We start from the raw sequence: 12,933 nt of genomic DNA on the forward strand, positions 1-12,933 counted from the left end.
CATTCTGATTCCTAGCTAATCACCAGCTAGACTACTGGGGGCAAAGGCATGATGATCGCGGCAACCGACTACTTCACCAAATAGGTAGAAGCAAAGCCCATGACGACCACGATTCAAACGGACATAGAGCGCTTCATATGGAGGAACATCATTTATCAATTTGGCTTCCTTAATCTATCGTCACCGACAACGGCCCGCAATTCGTGGGCAAAGATTTGGCGAAGTTCTTCCAAAAATATGGCATCAAGCAGCACATGTCTACGCCAAAATATTCTCAAGGCAATAGGCGGGCCAAAGTATCCACCAAGATGATCCTCGACTGCCACAAGAAATCCCCCACCAATAAGAAAAGAAAATGGCCAGACGAACTCCCTGGATGTCCATGGGCATATCGCACCACCAAAAGACGAGCAACCGAAAGAAGATGGCCACAAGCTTAAATCTGGCAGAGGAGAAATGCGAGCAGACTATCACCCGCCTCGCAGCTTACCAACAGCAACTCCTCCCCAGCTACAACAAAAGGGCTATGATCCGGCAGTTTCAACCCAAAGATCTAGTCCTAAGAAAAGCCTTCATCACTGCCCACAGAGAAGGCTTCAAAAAGATGAATCACATCTGGGAAGGTCCGTACAAGATCAGCAGAGTAGGCGGCAAGAGTAATTACACCATCGCCACCATAAAACGGCAAAAAGATCGAAAAACAATGGATGGCCTACAATCTGAAGAAGTACCATGTGTGACTTCTCGCTACATCAAAACCCGAAGACTCAAGAAGCTCGATGGGCACCACCTCAAAAGCCAAGGACTATCCAGTTGTTATGCAGTTCCTACCTTACAGCTAAGTTCTCGTTTGTTTCACTTGTTTTTTCAATGAGGAATTCAGAAGAAATCACAACTTGGCTCGGCTGCATGCTTACAACAACTGATCACTCCTGCATTTCAGAAGAAAACTACGCCCTACTTAGGGACTCATCGCAGGAATTGCGCCCCCCCCCCGAGAGACCAACCATGCTCTCCAGTGCGAGAGAGTAAACTAATTGCTCTCCAGTGCGAGAGGGTAAACTAATTCCCCGACACCCGTATGGGTCAGCTCTCTAAGAAGAGAGGATAAATTTTACACTCCGAATATCCAGACGTGGATGAGCCTGGCTGCTTTAGTATAACTAGATGCACGATGGCTTGCGTCGGGATTCCTAGAAGTAGCCACAATGGTCTTTTTCAAGGCTTAGCTAACTGAAAGATTTTGGGTCTCTTGGCCTAATCCGTGGGGAACCGGGCCCTAGAGACGGAGGGGGCACATTACGCAGTACGCCCTACAAACGGCTGCCCTAGAACCCTAAAGCTGCTACCGAGTGCACTAAGATAGCCTACGATTTCCGGAAGACTACCTACGGCTTGCCCTTCGAGCAGTAAAATCGCGTTAGACTTATACAACCGCACATTCTTGTGAAAGGTTAAACAAGCTAGCGTGCATATACGAAGCTTTATCCACTGCCGACATGCTACGTAGTTGATAAGCTTCACATCTGCTAAGCACGAAACAACCTACACCAAGTCCTAAAATGTTGTGATATTTGCTACGTAACCTACGGAATTGGAGAAAGTCAAGGTTAGCAGCCTAGTGGTTACGTGGACTTGTCTGCTTCTGTAAGTAAGGCATCCGGCTGCCAACCCTATGGCTAACAACTTTGCAAAGTTCTACACCAACACCTACGACTGCATAGGCTACGCGAGCTTGTCTACTTATAAAAAAAGTAGCATGCCTGCCACTAGTCTATCAAGTCTAAAGGTTAGGGCATGAACAAAAGAATTAAAGATGAAGAAAAGCGAAGGAAAACATGTTTATAAACAATTAGCAAAGGCCAAAGGAGTTCAAGCAAAACAAGAGCTACAAGGAAAAACAAAGAAAATCCTAAAGGCTACCTAAAATACTACACTACAGCAGCTTGGACATCCCACGACTACTCGGTCGCCACACCTTCAGCAGCCATAACGCTCTTAGCAACGGCATCATCCGGCGCTTCACCCCAGGCTGCCCAAGCCTGGGCACTAACGTCTCCAACTACTTCACCAATAGAAGCCTCAAAAGTAAAAGCAAGCAAGTCTTCCAGAGAAATAGAGAAACCTCAAGTCTATCCTTCTCACCCTTCAGCTGCTCATTCTTCTCAAGCAGACTAACACGGATGCGCTGCAGCTCATCCACTCCATTCAAAGCAACAAGCTCATAATCCAACCTCTTGATCTCCTCGGCTGAGGAATAAGCTTCAGCTGCCATAATCTTTGCCACCTCCTTGACAGCCTTGCTATATATGCATCATAACAAGCAGAGCAATCCTTCTATATTAGGTCGTATGTTTCGCAAAGGAACTTGGGCAAACAACCTCTCTACCGCCATCAACAAACTTGGCACAAGCGTCCATGTCTTCAAGCAGATCTAGTTTCAAAAGCACAATGATCTCAGCAGCCTCCCCAGAAGCAGGCTTAGTGGATTTCTCACAGCTGCCCACACAAGCAGTATATTCCTTCCTAACAGGCGAATCAGTCTCAGCAGCAAAGGGAGTGGGCATTGGTGCCACTTTAGCAGCAGAGTCCACCTTACCACTCTTCAATAGCAAGTCTCTCCAAAGGTGAACCAGACTTGGCTCAAAACGAATGTCTTGGTATAGACTTCGGCACTAGGGGCATGATAAAACCTTTACGCTGAGCAATCTTATCAACAATTGTACTAGCCATTTTCAACATGGAAGGCACCACATGATCAGATCTAGCAGCCTCATTTTTCTTCCCATTAGAAGAAGTCATGCCAATCACAGACCTCTCGACAGCAGACAGATCATCATGAGCAGCAGTGGAGAAAGTCTTCAATTTTTCTCAATCGGTATCTCTTGAGTAGGCGGGGAAGATCTCTTCTTTCCATCTTCATTCATAGTAGACTCCACGACAGCGATTAGACGAGCCAATGCATCCGCCTTGATCCTCTTGATCCTCTTTACCTCCTCTTTCGGGAGCAGCCCACCTTTCCCTTGGCAAAAAGAACTAAGCAGCCAACACCATTCACGGTACTCAGCAAAAGAGCTCAACCCAGCATTCTAGCAGGCACGAAGCCTGCATACCCAGCATTCCAGCAACTTATGAAGCCCATGACATCCTCATTTCTTTTAGTCGCCAGCCTGGCCCGAGTAAGGTCCAAAAGCCCAAAAGACATGAGCCATGTGGCTTGCCTAGCATTGCGCCCCAACGCCATAATTCGCGGCCCCAGCCGCACAAGCTGCCATTGGCTCTAACCAAGCCAAACAGCCCAAGCAGTAGCCCCTGCCATAATGCCTCATCGGTTGATGCCGAGCCGACTCCTGGCCCTTGCCAGCCGACGTGTCGTACCACCCCGACGGCTGCCCTGCAATAGAACTATCCAAGAAGAAGACAAGAAAAAAAAATTTAATTTTTCTTACATTGGTGTGGCACGGAGAAGATGAAGAAATCAACAAAAAACGGTCTTTTGCACGGGCAAGATGTAGAAGATTGCTAGAGGAGGGGAAACAAATATCCTCTAAGCTCTCTCTCTCTTGTAGGGTATAATAAATCGCTCTCCAAAGTTAATTTAATAACCCACTTAAGGTGGACTTAAATAGGCTTTAAGAGAAATTTATTTCCCTTTCCTAGAAGGATCTAATTTCCTATTAAAGAGAGAATCTACATCAAAATAGGAAGCAGTCCTACGTTTCCTAAAGCAAGATGATCTCTACACCTGCTGCTCTTTTCTGTGAGCAGCCCAACAGGTGTGGGGGCATTTGTGGAGCCAAAAATATTCACAAGGCGACACGTGGATTTTTGGATAAAAGAGGACAAGAATACGCTTGAGGCATACCGGGATTCCTACGCACGAGCAGCGGGCAATCATCCGTTAACCAAGTCAAAAATGCCCAAAGAAGGTAACAAATAAAAGTTATTTCATCCATATACTCCACACAAGGTAACCATTCCAAACATTCCATTTAAATTAGATTAATTGGTGAATTAATGGATTTATTTCCTAATTAATCCTTTAAATCACCAATTAAATGACCCATTATGCCAATTAATCCCCCATTACATAACCCATTACCCAAAAATCCCAAATGGCCGGCCACCCTTATTGATTTCATCATATTCACCTATTTTAATTAGCTAGTTAATTTGGCAATAATTTTATTTGCTAAATTAATTAGTCAATTATTCCCATAACTCCTAAATTCAACCTAAATCAAGAACCCTATTCCTATAAATAGGCTCTCATTCTCACCAAAAACCTAGGTCCTGACTCTTGCTAAAATTCTCCAAAGCTCTCAAACACTTTTCTCTCAAAATTCTAACTTTGGCATCGAGGTTCTTCGGCCAAAGCCCTCCCCATTCATCGTGGGCGCGTGAGTCTCTTGGCCTTAACCTAAGGCGTTAATTGTTTTGTAGGTGCAATTTTGTCCAAGATCAAGGAGGAAAAAATTTGCATCCACATTGAGGTCTAACACCGTTTACGGGTGTCTGATAACTGTGCCCTCTCTCCTAGGTAGTGTATTTGTCCATCACTTTGCTGCAGAAACGGCTTCGTACCAGATGTATTTGTCCATCCGCTATGGTCGGTTTATCCCTAGGGACGAGTTGAGGTCTAACCCCCTTTACGGGTGTCTGATAACTGTGTACTCTTTCCTAGGTACTGTGAACTACTCGTACTCAGCTATAATGCAACTTTTTCTAGCTTCAGATACTCATCATTCAAAAATGAATGTTTGATGATCACTTTGTTTTTGTTTTCATTCTTATTATTATGTTTTAGTTAAAGGTTGCAGGGGAATATGGAAGAATATATATGAGAAAGATGTGAAAAGGACAAGGAGGATCGAGGTGGATAGAGAAATTGTTATTGTCTTTGAAACAAAAAGTGTTTTCCTTTAATTTTTTGTTTCATAAATTCTCCATTTCTCCATCATCCCCCTCCCCATCCCCATATCTTCTTTCTACAATTTCCCCTCGCCTTTTTTCTCTCTCTTTTTAGATTAAAAAATAAAACAAAAGGATTACCAAATTGTTGCTTAATTAATGAAAAATATCGTTGCACTAAAGGAACAAGTTTGATGATATTACAGCAATCAATCTATTTGGTGACTCCAATGTTTTTGAAGTTGAATATCAGAGTGCACAACGAACAAGACTAACAAGAATAATAAGAATATTATTAAACAAACTGAGAATGCCGGAACGGCTGTAAAACCCTAAGAGACTACATTGTGAATAACTTATTTTCAAACTAAATTACAAGCTCTATTTATAGAGCAATAAACCTAAGAAACCCTAATGCTTAAATGCCAAAAATACCCTACTACAAAATCAAATCAAATCTTAATTAATTTCCTAAATAAACCTAATAAATTCCAACACCCCCCGTCAAACTCATGGCGGTACACGACATGAGTTTGCCAACAAGCAGATGTGGATGCAAGCCTCCAAATTCCAATGCCGATGCCGATGCCGATTTCCGATGCCAATTTCAATACGAAATTCCATCAGTGCAAGTGCAAGATTCCAATGCCAGTGCAAGATTCCAATGCCAGTACCAGTGCAAATGTCGATGCCGATGCCTAACAAACAAACAAAAAATCCAACCAAATATTCAACATCACCAGCCTCCTTCTGTTCGATTCCTTCCTTTTTTTTTTACCTTCTGTGCGAACCAACGTGCGACCCAACATCACCAACCTCCTTCCTTTTTTTCCTTCTGTGCGATTCCTTCCTTTTTTTTGTACCTTCTGTGCGAACCAACGTGCGACCCAACATCACCAACCTCCTTCCTTTTTTTCTTCTGTGCGAACCAACATCACCAGCCTCCTTTTTTTTTTTTTCGCGAGGGTACAGTTGTGGACGGATCCAGATGCAGGGTGGGGTTGGGGAATGCAGAAATCCTAGTGCGATGGATTCACCAAATTCCTTTTTTTCAAAAAACAGAATTTTTTTTCCCTTTCTTGAAGACTACCAAGGACAAACTGAAAACCAAACCAGAAAACGTAAAAAATCTATGAACAAGAATAACACAATTTGACGGTCAATACCGAAATCCAAAGACAAAGAACATAAACAGAAATCCAAAGACAAAACGAACAAAAAACAGAGTGACCAAGAACAAAGGACACAGACCAAAGCGGAAGCGAAAGCCTAAACGAGACCCAAACTAAACCAAAAAACAAAAAGCGACAAAACAAATTGATACCAACAAGAACGGATTGAACCATAAGGATCAAACCCGTTCTGATACCAAGTTGAATATCAGAGTGCACAACGAACAAGACTAACAAGAATAATAAGAATATTATTAAACAAACTGAGAATGCCGGAACGGCTGTAAAACCCTAAGAGACTACATTGTGAATAACTTATTTTCAAACTAAATTACAAGCTCTATTTATAGAGCAATAAACCTAAGAAACCCTAATGCTTAAATGCCAAAAATACCCTACTACAAAATCAAATCAAATCTTAATTAATTTCCTAAATAAACCTAATAAATTCCAACATTTGAAACGTGCAAGACTATTCCAAGTAGTCAAATTTTTATTTGGCTTTCCCTGTGTAATTGCATTAATAATATACAAATGCAAAAGGAGGCACTTGTCCATGTATGAAAATATAGAAGACTTTCTGCAGAATAATCAGCTCATGCCAGTAAGGTACTCTTACTCGGACATAAGAAAGATGGCCAGAGGTTTTAAGGACCAGTTAGGGGAAGGTGGCTATGGTTCTGTGTACAAGGCAAAGCTTCGCAGTGGTTGTCTTGTAGCCATCAAGATGTTGGGTAAGTCGAAATCTAACGGGCAGGATTTTATCAATGAAGTTGCTACCATTGGAAGGATTCACCATGTTAACGTGGTGCAACTTATTGGTTTTTGTGTCGAGGGTTCAAAGCGTGCTCTTGTATATGACTTCATGCCTAATGGGTCTCTTGATAAGCACATATTTTCTCAACAAGGAGTTATCTTCTTAAGTTCCGAGAAAATGTTTAAAATCTCACTTGGAGTGGTTCGTGGTATTGAATATTTGCTTCGAGGATGTGACATGCAAATTTTTCACTTCAACATCAAGCCTCACAACATTCTTCTCGGCGAGAACTTTCTTCCGAAGGTTTCTGATTTTGGGTTAGCAAGGCTATGCCCATTAGATAATAGCATTGTGTCTTTGACTGCAACGAGAGGAATCATCGGATACATAGCTCCAGAGTTATTCTACAAAAATATTGGAGGTGTTTCGTACAAAGCTGATATCTATAGTTTTGGGATGCTACTTATGCAAATGGCTAGAAAAAGAAAGAACTTAAACGCAAATATAGAATGCTCGAGCCAAATATACTTTCCGACATGGGTTTCTAACCAGCTGAGGGGAGGAAATCCGAGATGCTACAGAGGAGGAAAAGAAAATCATTAAGAAGATGATTATTGTGGTGTTGTGGTGCATACAAATGAAGCCTAGCGACCGTCCTTCTATGAATAAGGTTGTAGAGATGCTTGAAGGAGAAATCGAGAGCCTTCAAATGCCTCCAAAGCCTTTCTTATACCCACAACAAATGCCAAAGGTAGTTACTGGCAGCAGTTCAAGTACCGCATCAGCTGCATCGAGGACAACGACAACATCTACAAAAATTGTTTTGATTGCAGATGAAAATTCACACAGTTAATATAGCTAGTAGCAATGTTGATGTGCAAAGGAACATTTAGTGTACCCAAAAGCACAAATAGACCGACACGCCCCGACCCTGATATTCTCCGAATACCAGGACTGACACGTGCTGGCCGACACCCGGGGGTGACGAAAGCCATTAATTGAGACAAAAGCTAAGAATAAGAAATAAATAAGGGTTATGAATTTAAAATACCATGAATTAATAAATTAGGAACGTGTTCAGAGCATACAACTAAACCTAGTCACTAACAAAAATTAAGATAAGATTGAATGAACAAAAGAGTGGGTCCTACCCCGAGATGACTCGACGATGCTGCTGCGGAAGTGTCTTGACGCCGGGATTAGGTGCCTTGATTCTAAGTCCTGAATGGGGGCGCAAAACAAAGATGAGTGGACCAAGTTTATATATATATAATAATAATAAAACAGTTCTCAAGTTACTAACCCCCACAGTTTATATAATGAAAACTACTAGCATAATAAGTGATGGATTTAATAAAAATCCTAGCATGCCAAAAATATCTCAAAAGCCATATATCGCGGAAAAGCATAGCGGAAATCGAAACATCAAACGTCTCATAAATCGTCTCGTAAACGCGGTGTGCTGCTAGTAAGATCACCGAATAAATATAACTCCTGGCCCAATGCCTGCACCTCAGTCTCTGTGCCCGTAGCCAGAGATAACTCTCTCCCGGTCCAATGCCTATCACTGTGTCCCTCAGCCTTTCGCTAGGAATTATTTTTCCCAGCCTAAATGCCAACACCAGATCCTCGCCCCAGGCGGCATAATGTCTACTAGGTACGCACAAATAGTTACGCCTCTCATAAATAACCACTTCATAGCATAGATACCGATCATCGTCTACACTATAAAGAGGGGTTCAAAAACATGTTCTAGCATCCTATCGTCATCTATCAGATAGTATACCAGTTCATGGTTTTTATAGAAAATATGATATATTAAAATATAGCTCAATATAGGCCAACAATTAATTCCTCACCAAAAACACGAGACGAATTCAATAAATTCAGTAAACAAGCTTCACATAAATCCAATCATAAAACTCATAGGCATGCTAATCATTTATGCAATTAAATTATAAAATCATGTAATTTTAGAAGGGGTCCACTCACAAATATTCCTTAGCAGAAGATTCGCGCGGATAAGGATATAGAATTTCTCCACTAGCAATTTTACCTAAGAACAAGAATGCACTAATTAAATAAAAGGATTTTCTAAAAGATTGGGTTGAACTAAATAAAATAAGGGAATTGGGTTTGGATGGGTTTACGTTTTAATGGGTTTTAGGAACCTAGGGCTTTTTGGGTTAAAAGGGTATTAGGGTGAGAAAATTGGGGTTTGGGCTTTAGCCCAAACACATACACACACTACAATTACACACACACACACGAGCACAAAGGCCTTAAAGCCTTATAAAAAAAACAGGGCTTTAAGCCCTTGGTTTAAACCGGCCCAAGGCCATTTTAAAATAAGGCCCGAAGCCTTTAGGGGTTTTAAATACAAAATGAACAAAATTTAAAAACTAAAGGGGGCTGGGGGTTTTGGGCTAAGACAACACGGGCCTAAGGCCCGAGGGTATTTAAAACGGCCTGAAAGGCCTAGGTTTGCGGAAGAAGAAAGCCCGAGCTGCTACAGCTCCGGTCACCTGAAAACGAGGGTTCTAGACCCCGATCTAAGTACGAAAATGAAGAGCAAGATGAGGGGAAAAGATTTATACCTTCCAAAAACCGTAACTCGATCGGAGATGACTGGAAAAAGCTCCCAAAGTCCACGGTTCGCCGAAAAATGGGTGTGCTCACCCACAATGATTTCCGAAGCAAAATCTACGTAAAAATGGAAGGTTCAAGCTTCTAAATCACAACCAAACATCAAGGTAACAACGAGAATGAGAGATTTGTGATTTACCTCAACGAAAAGAAAGAAAATGCTCACCGGAGCTTTGCTCCGTGTTGTTGAACTCGCAGGGCAGGGTCTCTGGGCTCGTGGTGAGCCTCTCCTGATGGTGACTCGGTTCTAGTGAGTCCAGGGGGAGAGAGAGATGCAAGGTCGAGGGAGAGAGAGATACACGGGAGAGCTGAGAGAGCTGAGAGAGTGTAAGGGAGACAGAACTGCGAGAGAGAGAGATGCGGGAGAGGTGAGGGAGAAGAGAGAACTGAGAGAGGAGAGTGGGAAACCGGAAAACACAAAAAATAAAACAAGGTGGGCCCCACAGGCTCACCAATTAAGGACTAAAACCATTTTTTAAATATAAAAGAGGGTTGGGGTGTTTCATAGACTACCTGAATTTAATGGCATTGATTGCTTTCTGGTTTTCAGTTTTTAGCTTTGGCACGTACAAGGATTAATTTATGCACAAATCGTCTCTCGATTAGTATGGAAAAGCTTTGGATATATAATTTGTGTATGAGCAAAGTTCGATATCTATAACTTATGTTGAAGAATGCAATCCTACATAAGAAACTAAACAAATTACACAGCTTATATCGAATGGTTCCACTTCCAATTGCATATGAGAAGCTTTAAGAGGAGGAGAAGGTACCTGATCAAGGCGTGGCTATCTTTGATTATTATCTCAGGATGTGCATTTGAATTCAAATTAACTTAGCAAGGTAGAATTAATATTTATTCATAAAAAGACTAAAGCAGATCGCCTTACATATGCGACCCAATTAATATTTATTGCAATCAATAGGCTTAAAAAAGAGTCTCTTTCGTTTGTGCCATGTTGCCAAAGACCGCGATTTCTCAACGAATGGGTCTGAAAGCAAAGCAAACAACATCCATTGACGCTCTTATAAGAAAGTGTTGAAAGCTTGTAACTTCACATCTGCACCAGTGAAATGCGCAGTGATTATCGGAGCTTTGATAGTCGATTTGGTCTTGTAGCAGAGGCATAGGAAGCGTTGAGGGGTCAGTCAGACGTCTTAATCTTATGGACTTGCTCACTGTCAATTCCAGCTTATTGTACAAGTCCTCCGGCAACAATGTCAGGGTAGTACCTGAATCAACGATAATATTGCCCTTTGCTGGAGCTAATGAAGGGTTCAGTGAACTGCCCGACACTCATTGCTTCAAGCCCTAGATAATATAAATATTGGAGTGTGCTATCCACACATCTCTTTTTACTTTTCACACACCCCTTGTTAATTCCTGTCCGTTGATCTTCTTTAATTCATCCGATCTGACAGCCGAAAACCAAAAAGGTATGGGAGAAGTAAAAAAAGGTGTGTGGATATCACACCCCTAAATATTTTGAGCCTCCAGAAGAAAGTAATGGGGTAGAAAACGCTGTGGCGCCAGAAACCACAGCTTCATTGCCGTAGCTCATTGTGCTTGATGAGTTGAATCCTGAAAAGGCATGCACAAGGCAGTAGGAAAATTTCCCGTCGATTGAAGAACTCATCTGCGAGATGGGGGACACAGGTCCACGTCCCAACCGTGCCTGATCCATTTCTGTTAAAGAGGCCTCCATTGTCTTGTCCACAACCAAATATCATTTGTGGGAATGAAACTGGTTGCCCAGCAGTGGAGTTAAATGTGACACTTTCTGTGGGTCTAAAACTTCCTTGCTGTAGGATCTGCCTCCGTAAGAAACTGTGTAATTACAAACTTCAGCTGTGTCAGGAGGAGAAGAAGTTCCGGTCACAAATTTGCATTGGCTTGAGTTCCGAGGAACTTGTGTGTAAGTTTTAGAATTCTTTGGATCGAAAGTTGGCGCTTTCTGCTTGTAACAATTGATGCAGGGTATGCATTGCGTCCATGTAAGATCACTACCTGTATCTGCAGCGCCTAAGATTTCAAGAGGAGGTGTACCTACTGATATTTTCATGAGATATTCACCCGTGTCTGAGACTATTGTAGATCTAGGCAAGTTTGAAGGTGATGAAGTTGGGTTCAAGCGATTGACAAGGTTAATGGAACACCGCAAAGCATAGTCACACGTTGCAAAGGCGTTAATTCTAAAGGATCATAGAGAGGAGAGACTGGAGAGTCGCAGTGAATAAGTTGTATGCTGAAGCTGCCATTGCGATCAGCTTGAATAAGAGAGAACTGGGAGAAATATGGAGCAGATAATGTGAGTGCTATTACGGAGGAGAAAGAAGGGATAGCACAGTGGCTCCCATGGTTCTCCGAGAAGCTTGTACGAAGTTAAGATATCAAATTACAGTATCAGTGATGTCTTCGATTTGAGGTGCTTCTGTGTGACTGTCCAGAATCCAGATCCTAACTCCATGAGCAGTGAAAAGTGCAACCCTTATTCAAAGTCTAATTTATTGTTTTTGCTATAATATTCAATGCCTTAGTTTAGATAACGTGGCAAGGGACTTGTAGCTGGATTAAGCATTGCATCCAAGGTTGTGTGTTCAATTCCCTTCCCTTGATATCGCTTGTAAAAAATGACATAGTTTTTAGACACAAAAGAAGTGAAACATGTGTCGAAAGAAACTTGAGCTACCACACTCCTCACTGCCTCATTATGAAAAGAAGAGGGATTTTAGACACAAGTGAATAGGGCAAACTAGACTAGAAATGCAGGGCACAGTGCAAAATTATATACCCTTGCATCTTTTAGTAAAGAAATTTGGCTAAAATTAACAACGAACATAAACCGCAGGGGCCGAATTTCACCTTTGTAAACTACATGTAGCATTTATACTTTTGGCCTAATATAACCAAAGAAACCACCTTCAGGCTTGAAGGTATTGCAAATGAGGCAGGAGGTCAAAACCTCTAAGCCCCCAAGATAAGCTGATCCACTAAGAATTCCTATAAATCGTATTACCCCCAAAACCGCTCAATTGGCCTCCTTCCATTTAAGCTAATTTAATCTACAGTAGTTTGTATATAACCTAAAGAGAAAATTTCACGAGCTCAAACTAAATTGCCTCCATGCTTTCAAACACTATCACGAAAAAACAGGCAACAATTAGAGCTCCCATTTGCTATACCTCTGTAATCTTAAGGATCTTCGGATTCTTCATCCTTATCTTCTGCATTGCCCCGCCACCTAACTGGCCCAGACCATCATAATCAATTGTTCCCTACAAAATACAAAACTTTGCTTGGAGGATCATAGAATTCATCGCAATCAACTTGCCTAAAGACACCCCAAGTTAATTTGAACAAAGATTTAGAGCACTGTGACGATAAAAATTAGAGTTACTCTTTACGAAGGAATTAGCACGTGTTTTAACAAAAGTAAGTTTCACAAA

At 41.7% G+C, this 12,933-nt stretch overlaps 1 pseudogene; it reads left to right on the plus strand.

The window, feature by feature from the left end:
- The first annotated feature begins 6,543 nt into the window (after positions 1–6,543).
- On the plus strand, positions 6,544–7,792 carry LOC114823492 (rust resistance kinase Lr10-like; annotated as a pseudogene).
- The last annotated feature ends 5,141 nt before the right edge of the window (positions 7,793–12,933 follow it).

Source organism: Malus domestica, chromosome 02, assembly GCF_042453785.1.
Source record: "Malus domestica chromosome 02, GDT2T_hap1".
NCBI classification, from domain to species: Eukaryota; Viridiplantae; Streptophyta; class Magnoliopsida; order Rosales; family Rosaceae; genus Malus; species Malus domestica.